Below are 15,258 nucleotides of genomic sequence, written 5' to 3'. Positions count from 1 at the left end.
CCCCCCATCGTGGGCACAGCCCTTCTGATCACTCCAGGACTTTGAGCAGTTTTCCATCTTACTGTGTCAGTTCCTGCAGAGCTACCTCAACCGTGATAACGTTTGCCTCCAGCCGAGGAAACAGGCGCAGAGGTTGAATTTTGCGCCCAGAGTAACGCGACTTAGTAAATGGAGTGGACGGGGCTGTGTGGCCAGCTTCAGCGGCAGAAGTCACATGCAGAGGTCCTCGGAGGGCAGAAGAGGGAGAGTTACATTCAGGCGTGGGTTAGCATCAGGAGCTGGTGTGGTGCAGGAACGCCTTCTGGGGACAGGTGGTGCTTGTAAAACTACATGGTGTTTTAGTTTGTGCAGAAATTCTCCTTCCTGTCCTTAAATCCCTAAAAGAAGCGCACCTCCAGAAGCATATTGCATTACAGACAATGACTTCTTTCCCTGGGCTGAGCGATCCCGTGTGGATATTCAGGCCCTGCCTTGACTTCAGACGTGGCCCCTGGCTCCTGATGGATTTTATCAGCCTTGGGTCCGATTGTAGAGAAAAGGGTTTGTGTTCTTTGTTATCCGGGTCTCCTAATAGGCCACCATCCTATGTGTTATTCTGGCATCTTTGTTCTTTAAGGATGTACATGGTTTGGTGTGCCAGCCCTTCTCCTACCCCCGCCCTGGCCACAAAAGGAAAAGAAACCCTACTTTGATTGGGTAGGAAATCAGATTAATAATAACATTTTGACGGCTGAGAAAGTTACAGGGAGAGCGTGTGGTCCTGGAGGCGGCCCTTCACAGACCAGGCTGCAGGAGCGTTGACAGGAACGTCTCATGGGTGGTCCAGTTCGTGCGGGCTGGAGGGACAATGCCCAAAGGGTTCTCCCAGGGTGTATGTGAGTCCAGCCGTTGTAGTCAAGCACTTAGCTTCGCAGTGTGAGACAGAGCAAGCTGGACAGGAGGCCACGACCAGGGGTCTTTGCTGAGCTGTCTGGGAACCAGGAAAGTCCCCCAAGGTGACACAGACCTTCACTGTCATGGCTGGCTTGGCTGATCACCTGGTTCCAGAACTTTTGGGTGGGCTGATGCCTGAGGGGCCCTACACTTGGGGTCTGCGGAGCTGATGGAGGCTGAGAAGTGGTGTGTTTGTACTTCACCATGGCCAATTAACTGTGTGTGCTCTTGGCCAGATCCAGTCCGAGCCAGTTTCTGTATTCATCGATGGAACATACTGCTTACTAGTAACTCTGTGGGTGGACAGGAGGGGTCCTGAAGCCCAGCCACTGCTCCCAGATTCCCTCATTCACTCCCTTCTCCAGGACACTACAGGACAATCTTTTCTGACCTCTGCTCAATTAGAGGCAAATGCTTAGTGTTTCGCCCTTTTTCTGTAAGTGCCTTAGACCTTAGGGCTTCCTACTTGCTGTTCTTTTTGCTTGGAACATGCTGACCCTGCTCTCGTCCTTGGGGTCTTGGTCCACGCCTGGCCTCTGAGAGCCCGGCCTCCTCTCCCTAGCCAGCCTAGCCATCCCGTCCTCAGCCACATACATCTCTTTGCTTTATTTTCTGTCTGATCATGGTCATTGTTCTGAACCTCCCTTAGTTTGGTTGTCCCCTGCTTCCCTTCCTGAGTGTGAGCTCTGTAGAAGATGCTATCTGTGGTCTAGAATCTAGAAAAGTGCTTGTCCTGTGGTGGACAAGCACTTAAGACTTCATTTGAATTAGTGAATGTTAAAATTCCTGTTTCTTACAGTCCTGTTGTTGAGATTCCTGGTTTAAAAAAAAAAAAGTGAGTTGGGGGTTGCATTTTTTTTTTTTTTAATTTTTAAAAATTTTAATTTTTAAAAAAAATTGTTTTTAATGTTTATTCATTTTTGAGAGAGAGAGCGCAAGCAAGGGAGGGGCAGAGAGAGAGGGAGACACAGAATCCGAAGCAGGCTCCAGGCTCTGAGCTGTCAGCACAGAGCCTGACATGGGGCTTGAACCTACTAACCATGAGATTGTGACCTGAGCTGAAGTCAGACGCTTAACCTGTTGAGCCACCCAGGCGTGTCCCCCCCCCCCCCCCCCCGCCTTTTTAATTAATAAAGTTGTCGCACACATGCTGTGCTTTGAGAGCGTTGGAGGGCTGCTTCTGCAGGGATGAGGGAGGAAGATGTCATTTGGCTCTGGCCTCTTTGGAGGGAGAAAGGAGGTGCATCTCCTCTGCTCCTGGGTTACACAGTTGGGTGCTCACTGTTGTTCTCCACTCTTGCAGGGCGTATGTGGGAGGAGCAGTCTGTCTTCCCTCTGAGTCCCCTTCCTCCTGATGAAGTGCAGGTGACCTTCATGGAGGGATGAGGAGCAGAGGGGCTTGCTAGAGGGACTCGGATTTGCCTGGGAACGGCATTCAGATGGCTGGGGTTGATTTAGGACGGGGGACAGAGGACGGATGGGAACCAGGGGTGACAGGCTGTGTGTAAAGTATCTCCGTGTGGTATTCCCTTCACTTACTGACTAAACCCGCTTGTGTTGTTTTCAGTTGTCTTTTTTTTTTTTTCCACCACTGAATTTTTGTGGTTATAGGAAACGTTTTTCAAAGCGAATGGGAGGAGATCCTAAGATTATTAAGAAAGCTGTTTTAGCATGTCCTGAGATTCCCTATGGAGTTTTCCCTCTTCTGCTTCCTACGGAGTAAGCCCTTTAACAGACCGTGTACAGAGGCTTTTCAAAGGATATTTTTGTTCTTTCTGAATACGCAGCTATTCAAGCTGAGGGTTGGTATGTTTGTAGTTGACCTAATGTTTCAAAGAATGAACTAGTTTAGCTGGAATTTTCCTAAAAGCTGTCCCATTGACATAGTATTGCCTAAATAGAAAAGTGTATGATTTATAATTAGCTTTTCCCCCCCTTAACTCTGAATAACAGGCAGAGAGGTTCTTACATTTTAAGTTGGTGTTATCGTTTTTGGACAGCTGTTCTCCATGTTGTGTATAAAATACAGTACACACCGGTCTTCTTTTTTCTGGTCCAATTGTTTTTGCTTGTCAGAAGTGGCCGACGCATTCCGTATTCCAGGTCTGGAATCACTGCTGAGAGTTCTAAACCGATGCCTAGAAGAGAGATGGAAGGGGATAGTCCTGGAGGACTGATTTGGTGTGGAAGAGCAGTTTCAAGTTCAGGGCCAGCCCGAGCAAGCAAGCACCCGGAGACTTTTTGATCACACCTTCACTTCTGCCTTGGGGCTGTGAGAGCCTTGTATGTTTTGTTTATGGACTTTAAGCAATCTGTTATTACCTTGTGGATAATTACCAGAAATATGAAATTATATGTGTTTATTAACCCTTTGCCTTTTCTCCTAAATCTAGGGTGGGGACGTTATAAAAATTAAAGGAAAAACTAGGCTCTACTATGTTAATTTGTTATTGTGTTTACTTGAAGTAAAATCTTAGCTGTGTAACCACCTGTCCTTTCCCTCCACACTTCGTACCGTTTGCCAAAAAATAATTTTGGATTGTACGGCAACCCAGGCAAGGGGCTGACGTCTCCATCAGTGTTCCACTGGGGCCTTAAATAATAAAACTCGTTTTGCTGTGTGATGATCTAGAGAGAAATCTGATGGCCAGGCCAGAGGAGAAGGGAGCTTGGGCAGAAATAATAGCCCAAGCAGACACGTTAATAAAATCCTGGCATCAGCTGGAAAAAGCCTGGAGAGAGCAAGAGGGTCTGTGGTGCTAAACCAAGTTCTAGGCCCCCGTTCACTCAGTAGAACAGAAGGACACGCACCAAATACTACCTCTGGATGTGTTGCCTTTAATTTTAACTTTTTGTATTTTTACTGATCTGCTTCAGGGAATTGAAGGCATGACTTTGCCTGATAGGTGGGCCTGAAGAGTCATGACCCCAAGGGAGGGGACAGGCACAAAAGGAAGCAATAACGAGGGATGCCATTCAGGACTTCACACCCGAGCCAAGCTGACAGAGCTTCCGCGAGGCTGGGCGAGCTGGAGCTGCCCCTGAAATTAGGCCCGGGATCCGTGAAGGCTGGAAGAGTCACCAGGAAAAGAAAATGTTTAAGAACCATAACACCACATGCTGTTTGGAGACTTCAGGAAAAAAAAAATGTTGGGAAGTTTTTGGGGAGATTTCCAAATCTAAATGACTTTTGAATTAGAGAAAACTGATGGCAGTAGATACTTCTTCCTGAAGTTTTTGGGCTAAATGTCTGCCTTTCTTTTTTTGAAAGCAGAAAATCAATGAGTTCACACATTGGGTGTATGTGTGTTATTTCTGGGTTAAGTGGAAGGTGTGTAGATTTGTCTAGCATGTGCTGTTCGCTATACCAGGCACTTGGGAGGAAGTGAAAAAAGTAGAAACAACCTGTGGCCTGGTGGGGCTTCTTGTCAACTCCGAGTAGAGGGGATTGCTCTTGGAGCTCATGTTTGCTTATGGAATTTGTGGAATTTCAAGAGAGGCTGGGCCGGGCACTGCCTGTGAAACGTTTGTCTGAGGCACACGAATGTGGAAAACCTTGTGAGTGTATTTCACCACAAACACCCGATGTGCCCCCTGCTAACGTTCTTCTCAGCTGAACCCTAAGAGCATCTCCCCCAAGGAAGCTCCCTCAGGGGTGTCCTTGACGTTAACCAGCCTGTGCTCTTTGAGTGCGGTCAGTAATTTAGATTTCTGAAAAATTCAGAATTTAGTAATTCAGTAATTTAGATTCAGTAATTTAGATTCAGAAAAAGCCAGATTCGAATGGCTTTTTCTTAGTGGGCAGAGCTTGCTTGGAACTCTTGGGTGGATGGGAGCTTCTTGGCTGTGGGGCATGTTTTCCAGGATTTTGGCTAATGGCGATGGAGGGCAGACAGAGTCCTGTTCCCCTCCTGCAGGTTCGTGTGAAGCCACACCACGCGTAGGCCCGCTGTCTGTCCTGTAAAAAGAAAAGGATGGATAATAAACAAGTGAACGAACAAACATTTAAAAAAAATAGAAAAACAACCTAAAGTTTTTGTTAAGTATTTTGAGAGAGGGAGAAAGAGCACGTGTGAGGAGGGGAGGGGCAGAGAGGGAGAGGGAGAATCCCAAGCTGACAGCACAGAGCCTGTTGCGGGGCTCGATCTCACGACCGAGATCATGAGCTGAGCCAAAATCAAGAGTTGGATGCTGAACCGACGGGGCCACTCAGGTGGCCCAAAGTTAAGTAAGCTTGAACTTCAACCCAAGACAGTCCCACTGCATTCCAGAGCGTCTCAAAGTATCGTTGGGGGTTACTACCAAGTTCTCATCTGCTTCCTGCAAATCCAGGACAAATAGTGGTATTACAAGGGCTAAGGTGATACAAATATTTGCCGAGGTTTTATAGGCAAACCATTTGTTGATCATCGCTGTGGCCTCGGGGAGTAAACAGTCTCCGTGGGGGTTTCTTTCTCAAGAACAGCGTGGCTGGTGGAGGGACTGTGAACCCAGGGCCCCCATGTGACCTTTGTGCTCTCTCCTCCTAGGCCAGCTGCCACGGTTTCCGTGCGGCGGCAGTGACCGTCTTTGCCAATCTCACGGTTGACAGCCCCGTCCTCTGACTCAGGGTAGCAGATACTGTTGTTGATAGAAGCCGGCCAGCCCGTATCACATTGCACACACTAATGTAATCTGTCTGCAGTTGTCTTGGCATTCATTTGCGAGCTGTGCTTTAAGACTGGAGTTAATCATAGGTCTGAGCTGAACTTTGTCACAAGTCAAGAGAGGCAGGCCAGCTGGCTGTTTTCTCGGTTGGGGCTTTTATGCTGTGTCTGCCACTGCTCATGATTTGATCACCGTCTCTGAAGCATCGGAAAGGAGAGCCTCTCCTGCGGGGGGCTCTGCCTAGGACCCTCACTCCTGCAAATGTGGTCCGCAAGCCAGGCCCATTGCCAGCACCTGGTGCTTGGAAATGCAGAGTCTCAGGCCGGGCCCCGATTTAGTGAATCAGAATTCGCCTCTTAACAGATCCCACGCGATGCACCTGCGTGGACATAGGCCGGGCTCCTTTCGGTTGGAGCTGGGTTGCTACGTCCTCCAGGTTTGGGTGGGTGGGAAGAGGGGGAGTGTGGAGAGGTGTGTAGAGTCTTAAGGCCTGAGCCCTGCATGTGAGTGGCACGCATTCCCTCCTCTCCGGTGCCACATGGTTGCACCTAACTGTAAGAGGAGGCTAGGAAATAGAGTCAGACCCTGAGCAGGGAATAAGGGGAGAGGGGGAGAGACTCCCAAATGGGCCAGGGAGTGGATTAGGTGGGCTATGCTGTGGGTGTGGTTCATTGCTCAGCAGATGCCCATCTGTGCTTCCACTGCTCCTTTTCTAGTGCTTTTTCTTTCTTTCCCTTTGTTTTATAAAAGTTTATAGGTAAACTTTTTAAAAGCTTATTTACTTTGAGAGAGAGAACACGAGTGGGTAGGTAGGGGCAGAGAGAGCAGGAGAGAGAATTCCAAGCAGGTGCCGTGCTGTCAGTGCAGAGCCCGATGTGGGGCTCAAACTCCCTGACCTTGAGATCACGACACGAGCCAAGGTCAAGAGTCGGACGCTTAACCGACTGAGCCACCCAGGCGCCCCTCTAGTGCTTTTTCTTTCCTTTCTTTTCCATGCCTTAAATTTGTTTGAGAGCATGGAGGAGAGGGGCAGAAGAAGAGAGAGAGAAAATCTTAAGCAGGCTCCATGGTCAGCAGGGAGCCCGACTCGGGGCTCAATCCTATGACCCTGGGATCATGACTTGAGCCAAAATCAAGAGTCGGACCCTCAACCCACTAAGCCACTCAGGTGCCCCTCTAGTACTTTTTCTTTTAATATTTTTATTTTACTTATTTTCTGAGTGAGAAAGTGCGCCAGCATGCGCTAGCTGGGCAGGGGTGGGGGGAGAGAATCCCAAGCACTGACAGTGCAGAGCCTTATGTGGGGCTCAAACTCATGAACCGTGAGATGATGGCCTGAGCTGCAATCAGGAGTTGGATGCCTAACCCATTAAGTCACCCAGTGCTCTCCTAGTGCTTTTTCTTAGATCACTAGATTAATTAAACTATTTAAAAAGTATATTTACTGATGATTAGAGAAAAACAGTACTAATTTTGTTCCTAACTACAAATGACATTGATTTAATAGTTGGATGACTCACTTTTATAGAGAAAATACCCAACATCTAGGACCCACACAGATGGGATTTTCCTCTCGTTTCCCTCTCTCCCTCCTTTTTATGATGGAGAATGACCAGCATATTCTACAGTAGAGGGAACAGTGTAATGAACCCCTGAGTACCATCTATAAGTGTCTGCAGTTTTCAGCTCATGGCCAGTGTTGCCCCTGTTCTGTTCTTGACCTGGATGTTTGTGTCTGTTCTTTTTTTATTTTTTTTTTTTTTTTTGTGGTAAGGCTGATGTGTGAACAATTGTGTTATGGGCTGAATTGTGTGCCCCCAGAACTCATGTTGGAACCCCATTGCAGGCCTAGTACCTCAGAAAGTGATGGTATTTAGAGAAGGGGCTTTTAAAGAGGTGATTAAAATGAAGACAGTAGGGTGGGTCCTAATCCAATCTGACTGGTGTCCTTAGAAGAAGAGAAAATTTGGACACACGTAGATGGTGCCTGTACACAGAGGAAAGGCCATGTGAGGATACAAAGGAGGCCATCTGCAAGCCAATGACAGAGGCTTCGGAGGAAATTAACTCTGCCAGCACCTTGATCTTGGACGTCTAGCCTCCAGAGCTGTGTGAGAAAGTAAATTTCTGTGTGTAAGCCATCTTGTCTGTGGTGTTTTGTTATGCAGCCACAGCAGCCTTATATGAATAGTGTTGCTGTTTCTTTTTTCTTTCTTTTTTTTTTTTTTTTTTAAGGGAAGGTAGCAAAACCTGCTTTTCTTAATAGGTCACTGTAAACATTTGTTATGTGATTTTCACAAGTATTTCTAGGAAATGGTCAATATATGATTATATGTAACATACACTGTTAAGTTATCCATTGTACCTCTCATTTAACATCAGTTTTGTAAGCTTATGTCATAAAAGAGGCACGGAATATTACACAAAATAAAGGCATAGCTTAGAGAATTATAAGGTTAGCCTCCTTGTAACTACCACCTAAGTTCCAGAATAAGATTTTGCCAGCTTTTCTTTCCCACCTGTCCCCATATCCTGTCCCAGTCACAAGCCCTTTCCGTCCCTCAAAAAGAACTAAAAGTTGCCTTCAAACTCTCCATGGTATTTTTAAAATCTTAATAGGCGTATATTTTTTGTCATAATTTTTTATATTTATATTTTATAAATATATTATATTTATATTATATTTATATATTTTATATTTATATTTATTTTTATATTTATATATTTTTTATATTTATATTTATATTTTTTAAATTTAATTTTTAATTTTTTAAAATTTACATCCAAATTAGTTAGCATATAGTGCAATAATGATTTCAGGAGTAGATTCCTTTGTGTCCCTTACCCATTTAGCCCATCCCCCATCCCACAACCCCTCCAGTAACCTCAGTTCTCCATATTTATGAGTCTCTTCTGTTTTATCCCCCTTCCTGTTTTTATAGTATTTTTGTTTCCCTTCCCTTATGTTCATCTGTTTTGTCTCTTAAAGTCCTCATATGAGTGAAGTCATATGATTTTTGTCTTTCTCTGACTAATTTCACTTAGCATAGTACCCTCCAGTTCCATCCATGTAGTTGCAAATGGCAAGATTTCATTCTTTTTGATTGCCGAGTAATACTCCAGTGTGTGTGTGTGTGTGTGTGTGTGTGTGTGTGTGTGTGTGTGTCACACACATCATCTTTATCCATTCATCCATCGATGGACATTTGGGCCCTTTCCCTACTTTGGCTATTGTCGATAGTGCTACTATAAACATGGGGGTGCATGTGTCCCTTCGAAACAGCACACCTGTATCCCATGGATAGATGCCTAGTAGTGCAGTTGCTGGGTCTAGGGTAGTTCTATTTGTAGTTTTTTTTTGAGGGCCCTCCATACTGTTTTCCAGAGTGGCTGCACCAGCTTGCAGTCCCATCTTTTGTCGCAATTTTTAAAAAGATTTTCTTTTTGAGTAATCTCTACATGCAGCGTGGGGATCGAACTCACAATAATCCCCGACCCGAGAAAAAGAGTCGCGTACTCTACCAACTAAGCCAGCCAGGTGTCCCTGCTTTGTCTTATAAAAACAAACAAACAAAATTATTGTTTTGAGGAGGTAGGGGGAGAGGGGGGGAGAGAGACAATCCAAGGAGGCTCAGTGCTGTCAGCGCAGAGCCCCACATGGGGCTCGATCTCATGAACCATGAGATCATGACCTGAGTGGAAAGCAAGAGCCAGACGCTGAGCTGACTGAGCCACCCAGGCGCCCAAATTCTTTGGATTCTTTAATTCTGAACCATATAATCATTCTTCATGAAAATACATATTCAACACCTTCTCTGCCCCAGGCACTAGCCTGGGCACTGGGGAGAGAAAGTAATGGGCTTCTTTCACAGGATTTAAAGCTCAGTTTTGTGGAGTAAATTTCTAAAAGTTAAAAAAAAAAAAAAGGATGGTTGGAGGCAAAGGATACTCTGGCTTTGTAGGTTTAGTCACATATTCCTGAATTGTTTTAAAGAAAAATTGGATCAGTTTGAGATATTACAGTCTTGTAAATGTGTCTGTTAACTCATAGCCCAGCCAATATCGGAATGAACCCCCCCCACCCCATATATATATATTAGAACATACATGTAAAAATTGGGTCTGGCCTGGTACCTTCAATTTATTCTAATTGTGACTCTCGGCAAGGCTGATGGTTTCCCAGCGTGATTTACTGCTGGGTTTTCTGAGCATGTTGGCTGCTTATCTGCAGCAGTAAGGTCGGGTCAGGTTTTCTCCTCAAAGGTGCCCCTGACTTGAATCCTACCTTCTTCGTGGTGGCGTGGCAAAGCCCAGGTGCTCACCTTCCCTCCACCAAGAGTCCTTTCTCCTCATGCATGTTGCTGCTGTCACTTTGCATAGCTGTCTGGAGCCTTAGCCTGGTTCTACCTTGAGCCAGTGGGCAGTAGTGACATGAACTGACAGGAACACCAGGGCCTGGTGTCCTCATTCAGTAGCTGGTCTGCTGGGCAGTGTCCACAATCCCTGTTCTCTGCTCTTCCCTCAGACATCTACGGTTCCTTTCTGGGTTTCCTCGGGCCAGGTTCCCCAGAAGCCTGGGATTTTGGTCCTAGTTCAGTCATTTAACTGACCTTGATGTTTGATGTCTTAGGCTGGGTTTTCTCTCTGGGGCTCACGGGCTGCACCAGATTTTCTAAGGTGTGTTCTCTAACACCCTGTGATTAAAGAATCATTTACCACCCACCTTCATATGACTCTCTTGTCTGGAAGCATAATTAAATCTCCATGCAACTCAGACCAAACCAGTGAGGAGAGCTTGTTTAAAATGCAGATTGTCTGGGCACCTGGGTGGCTCAGTTGGTTAAGCGTGCGACTCTTGGTTTCGGCTCGGGTTATGATCTCATGGTTTGTGAGATCGAGTCCCGCATTGGGCTCCACACTGACAGCACGGATCCTGCTTGGGATTCTGCCCCCACCTCTTCTCTCTCTGCCCCTCCCCCTGCTCACGCGTGCAAGCTTGCTCTCAAACTTAATAAAATGCAGATTCTCCGTTTCTGCCTCAGATCTTGGGAAACAGAACCCCAACGAGTGGGGTCTGAGTTTATTTTTAATAGCTTCTCAGGTGATTTCATTGTAGGTTAGATGTGGCAACTGCGTCCTAGAATTAGAGCATGTGGTCACAAGGCAAAGGGAGGGAGCTTTTACCATATTTTCCTGGTCTTTTGCTTCCGGCAGAAGTGTTCACAGTGACAGTGATGGGCTGGTGGGCACCAGGTCTGGGACTATAGTTTTGTATTAACTGAGGTGAGGACGAGGAGACCATGGGGGAAAGAGGCAGAGTGGAGGGGCCGGTGGGGAGCTGACCTTGAGGCCAGAAGGAGCTAAGGAGGTGGTGTCCTGAGACGGGAGCATCTGGTCTTGAGCTCTGGGGAGAGTGTCCCCTGCACGGAAGCTGGCTCCAGCGACCTGGAATTCAGGCAGACCTCACAAGTGAAGGGCGCAACCCTCCATGAGACTGCCCAATTTTCAGACACCTCTCTTCAGTTGCAGGTTCGCAGGGTCCCCAGGCCGCCTTCATTTCTGACCCAACTGGCTACAAAGTCTGTTCCCCAAACCCACTTAGGCTCAGTAATTTGCTACAACATGCAACTCAGGAAAGGGCTGTACTTACAGTGCCAGATTTATTATAGCAAACGGATACAAATTGGAACCAAAGGGAGGGTGAGGTCTGGGACGGTCCCAGACTTGAAGCGTTCTTATCCCTGTGGAGTTGGGACATGTCACTCTTCATTTCATCAGTGTGTGACAGTATTCAGAATACTGCCAACCAGGGAAGTTCCCCCAAGCTTTGGTGTCAGAATTCCTGTTGTGGTTCGATCATGTGAGCATCATCAGTAGACTCACTGATGATGCTATTGATTTCCATCTCCAGCCTCCTCTCACAGAGATTGTCCTGTCACTTACAGGCTCAACCCTCTGGTCACATGGCTGGTCCTTGGAGCTTTGCTAGTTCCTATCCTGAGTCATCTGTTAGCATAAATTCTTTTGGGGCCACCATGAGTCACCCTTGTTAGCATAAACCATCAGGGCCCATACTCTCGTTGCTTGTAAAATTCCGGGGATTTAGAGGAGCCAGGACAAAGTCCAGGAACTGGGGACAAGCGCCAGCCAAAGTCTTTTTTCCACCCAGCTTTGAGGCATAATTGACAAAACTGTAAGGTATTTAAAGAGTACAGTGTGTTGATTTAATATATGCATACGTTGTGAGAGGAATCTCCCACCCTTTAGTTAATTAACACATCCATCGCCTCATAATTACACCTCCCCCCCCCCCCCCCCCCCCCCGCCCCCTTGTTTTAGGGAGAGCATTTGAGTCCTCTCCTGGCAAATTTCCATGATACGGTACCGTGTTATCAACCATAGTCGCCACGTTACACATTAGAGCCCCAGCCCTTACTCATTTCATAGCTGCAAGTATGTATCCTTTTTCTAGTCTTTTTATTCCCCCTCCACCCCCTCACCCACACTTCTGTTTCAATGACTTCAACTTTGTTTTAGATTCTACGTACAAGTCTCTGTGACTTATTTCATGTAGCGTAATGCCCTCCACGTTCATCCATGTTGTCACAAATAACAGGATTTCCTTTTTTAAAAAGGTTGAATAACATTTCGTGTGTGTGTATACATAACACGTTTATATATGTACACACAACACCACATCTGACGTGAATACTGTGGTGAACATGGGAGTCCAGATTTCTCTCGGAGGTAATGATGTCATTTCCTTTAGGTGCAGAGGCGGGATTGCCAGATCAAGGGGTGCCTGCATCCTTAGTTGCTTGAGGATCCTCTTTTTCTAGAGTGGCGACACCAGTTTATGGCCCTACCAGTGGTGTATGAGGGTTCCTTTTCCTCCACATTCTCTCCAACACCTGTTACCTCTTTTTTTTTTTTTTTTTTGTCTCTTTGGTAGTGGCCATGCTAATAGGTGTGAGGCAATACCTCGTGGTTTTGATTTGCATTTCCCTGATGATGAATGATGTTGGCCATCTTTTCATGTACGAATGAATCTATTGGCCATCTCTATGTCTTCAATAGAAAAAATGTCTGTTCAGATCCTTGGCTCATCTTTTATTTACTTATTGTTTTTATTTATTTTTGAGCAGGCATGAGTGGGGGAGGGGCAGAGAGAGAGGGAGACACAGTATCTGAAGCAGGCTCCAGGTGCCGAGCCATTAGCACAGAGCCCAGTGCAGGGCTCGAACCCACGAGGTGTGAGATCATGACCTGAGCTGAAGTCGGACGCTTAACCGACCGAGCCATCCAGGCACCCCTCCTCTGCTCATTTAAAAAAAAATATTTTGGGGCGCCTGGGTGGCTCGGTCGGTTAAGCGTCCGACTTCGGCTCAGGTCATGATCGCATGGCCCGTGAGTTCGAGCCCCGCGTCGGGCTCTGTGCTGACCGCTCAGAGCCTGGAGCCTATTTCAGATTCTGTGTCTCCCTCTCTCTCTGCCCCTCCCCTGTTCATGCTCTGTCTCTCTCTGTCTCAAAAATAAATAAACGTTAAAAAAAATTAAAAAAAAATATTTTGGGGGCGCCTGGGTGGCTCGGTCGGTTAAGCGTCCGACTTCGGCTCAGGTCACAATCTCACTGTTTGTGAGTTGGAGCCCTGCATGAGGCTCTGTGGTGACACTCAGAGCCTGGAGCCTGCTTCAGATTCTGTGTGTGTCTCTCTCTTTCTCTCTCTCTCTCTTTCTCTCTCTCTCTCTCTCTCTCTCCCCCTCCCCCTCCCCCTCCCTCCCCCCCTTCCCCGCTCACGCTCTCTCAAAAATAAATAAATGTTAAAAATTAAAAAAGAATTTTTAAGTAATCTCTATATCCAACACGGACTCGAACCCATAACCCCCAGATCAAAAGTTGCGTGTTCCACCGACTAAGCCAGCCAGGCACCCCCTTCTGCTAATTTTTCAATCAAATTATTTCTTTGCTGTTGAGTTGTAGGAGCTCTTTATATATATATTGTATGTTAAACCCTTGTCAGATATGTGATTTGTAAATATTTCCTCCCATTCATTAAGGTTGCCTTTTCATTTTGTTGATGATTTCCTTTGCTGTGTGGAAACTTTTTTTTTTTCTTTATTGAAGTGTAGTTGACATACAGTATTCTTAGTTTCAGGTGTACAACATAGTGATTCAATATTTATATACATTAGGAAGTGATCCAAGTGACCAAGATACATTTATTCAAGTGACTAAGATTTATCCAAATGACTAAGATAAATTTAGCTACCATCTGTCACCATACAAAGTTGTCATATGTTATTAGCTATATCTCCTATAGTATACATTGTGTCCTTGTGTCTTACTTTATGACTGGAAGTTTATATCCTTTTATCCCCTTCCCCTACTTTGCCCATACTCTCATCCCCTCCACTCTGGCAGCAACCATCTGGTTCTCTGTAGCTGTGAGTCTGTTTTGTCTTGTTTTATTTTAGAGAGCATGCTAGAAGGGGAGAGGGGCAGAGGGAGAGAGAGAATCTCAAGCAGGCTTAGTGCAGAGCCTGAAGTGGGGCTCGATCCCAAGACCCTGGGATCATGACCTGAGCTGAAATCAAGAATTGCTGCTCAACTGGCTGAGCCACCCAGGCTGTTTGTGTTTGAGATTCCATGTATACGTGAAATCCTACAGTATTTATCTTTCTCTGACTTATTTCACTTAGCGTAATACCTTCTAAGTCCATCCATCCATGTTATTGCAAAAGAAGCTAAACTAAGACTTTTTTTTTAACTTTATTTATTTATTTATTTATTTGTTTATTTATTTTTGAGACAGAGAGAGACAGAGCATGAAGGGGGGAGGGGCAGAGAGAGAAGGAGACACAGAATCGGAAGCAGGCTCCAGGCTCTGAGCCATCAGCCCAGAGCCCGACGCGGGGCTCGAACTCACGGACCGCGAGATCGTGACCTGAGCTGAAGTTGGACGCTTAACCGACTGCGCCACCCAGGCACCCCTAAGACGTTTTGATATAGTCCCACTTGTGTGTTTTTGCTGTGTAAAATTTTCTTTTTTAACATTTATTTTTGAGAGAGGGAGACTGAGCGTGAGTGGGGGAGGGGCAGAGAGAGAGAGGGAGACACAGAATCTGAAGCAGGCTCCAGGCTCTGAGCTGTCAGCACAGAGCCCAATGCGGGGCTCGAACTCACAAACTGTGAGATCATGACCTGAGGCAAAAGTTGGATGCTTAACCCACTGAGTCACCCAGGCACCCCGTTGTGTTTTTGCTTTGTTGCCTTTGCTTTTGGTATCAAATCCAAAGTATTGCTAACACCAGCATCAGGGATCTTACTGTCTATGTTTTCTTCAGGGAGTTTTCTGATTTCAGGTCTTAAAGTCCATCTTTAATCCATTTGAGTTAATTTTTGTGTATAGTGTAAGGTAGTGGTCTAGTTTCATTCTTTTGCATGTGGCTGTCCAGTTTCCCAACACCATTTATTGAGGAGACCATCCTCTCCCCATGGTATATTCTTGCCTCCTTTGTCGTAAATTAATTGACCATATATGTGTGGGTTTATTTTGGGGCTCTCTCTTCTGTTTATGTGTGTATCTGTTTTTATGCCCATACCATACTGTTTTGATTACTGTAGCTTTGTAATAATGTATTTTGAAGTTAGGGAGAGTGATGTCTCCTGTTTTGTTT

General features: G+C 45.9%; 1 protein-coding gene and 1 long non-coding RNA gene across 2 annotated transcripts in view; one reads left to right on the top strand and one right to left on the bottom strand.

The window, feature by feature from the left end:
* The window catches only part of LOC125933912 (uncharacterized), a 7,704-nt gene extending 4,714 nt beyond the window's left edge, over window positions 1-2,990 (bottom strand). The window contains exon 1 of the long non-coding RNA XR_007461156.1: window positions 2,903-2,990. This is a non-coding gene — a long non-coding RNA (uncharacterized LOC125933912). The remainder of the gene's footprint in view (window positions 1-2,902) is intronic.
* Window positions 1-15,258, top strand: part of ABCC4 (ATP binding cassette subfamily C member 4) — a 260,291-nt gene that overhangs the window by 19,130 nt on the left and 225,903 nt on the right. The gene's annotated exons all lie outside the window — the stretch shown is intronic.

The sequence above is a fragment of the Panthera uncia genome (assembly GCF_023721935.1).
Source record: "Panthera uncia isolate 11264 chromosome A1 unlocalized genomic scaffold, Puncia_PCG_1.0 HiC_scaffold_16, whole genome shotgun sequence".
NCBI classification, from domain to species: domain Eukaryota; kingdom Metazoa; phylum Chordata; class Mammalia; order Carnivora; family Felidae; genus Panthera; species Panthera uncia.
This window is presented reverse-complemented; position numbering and strand designations above follow the sequence as displayed.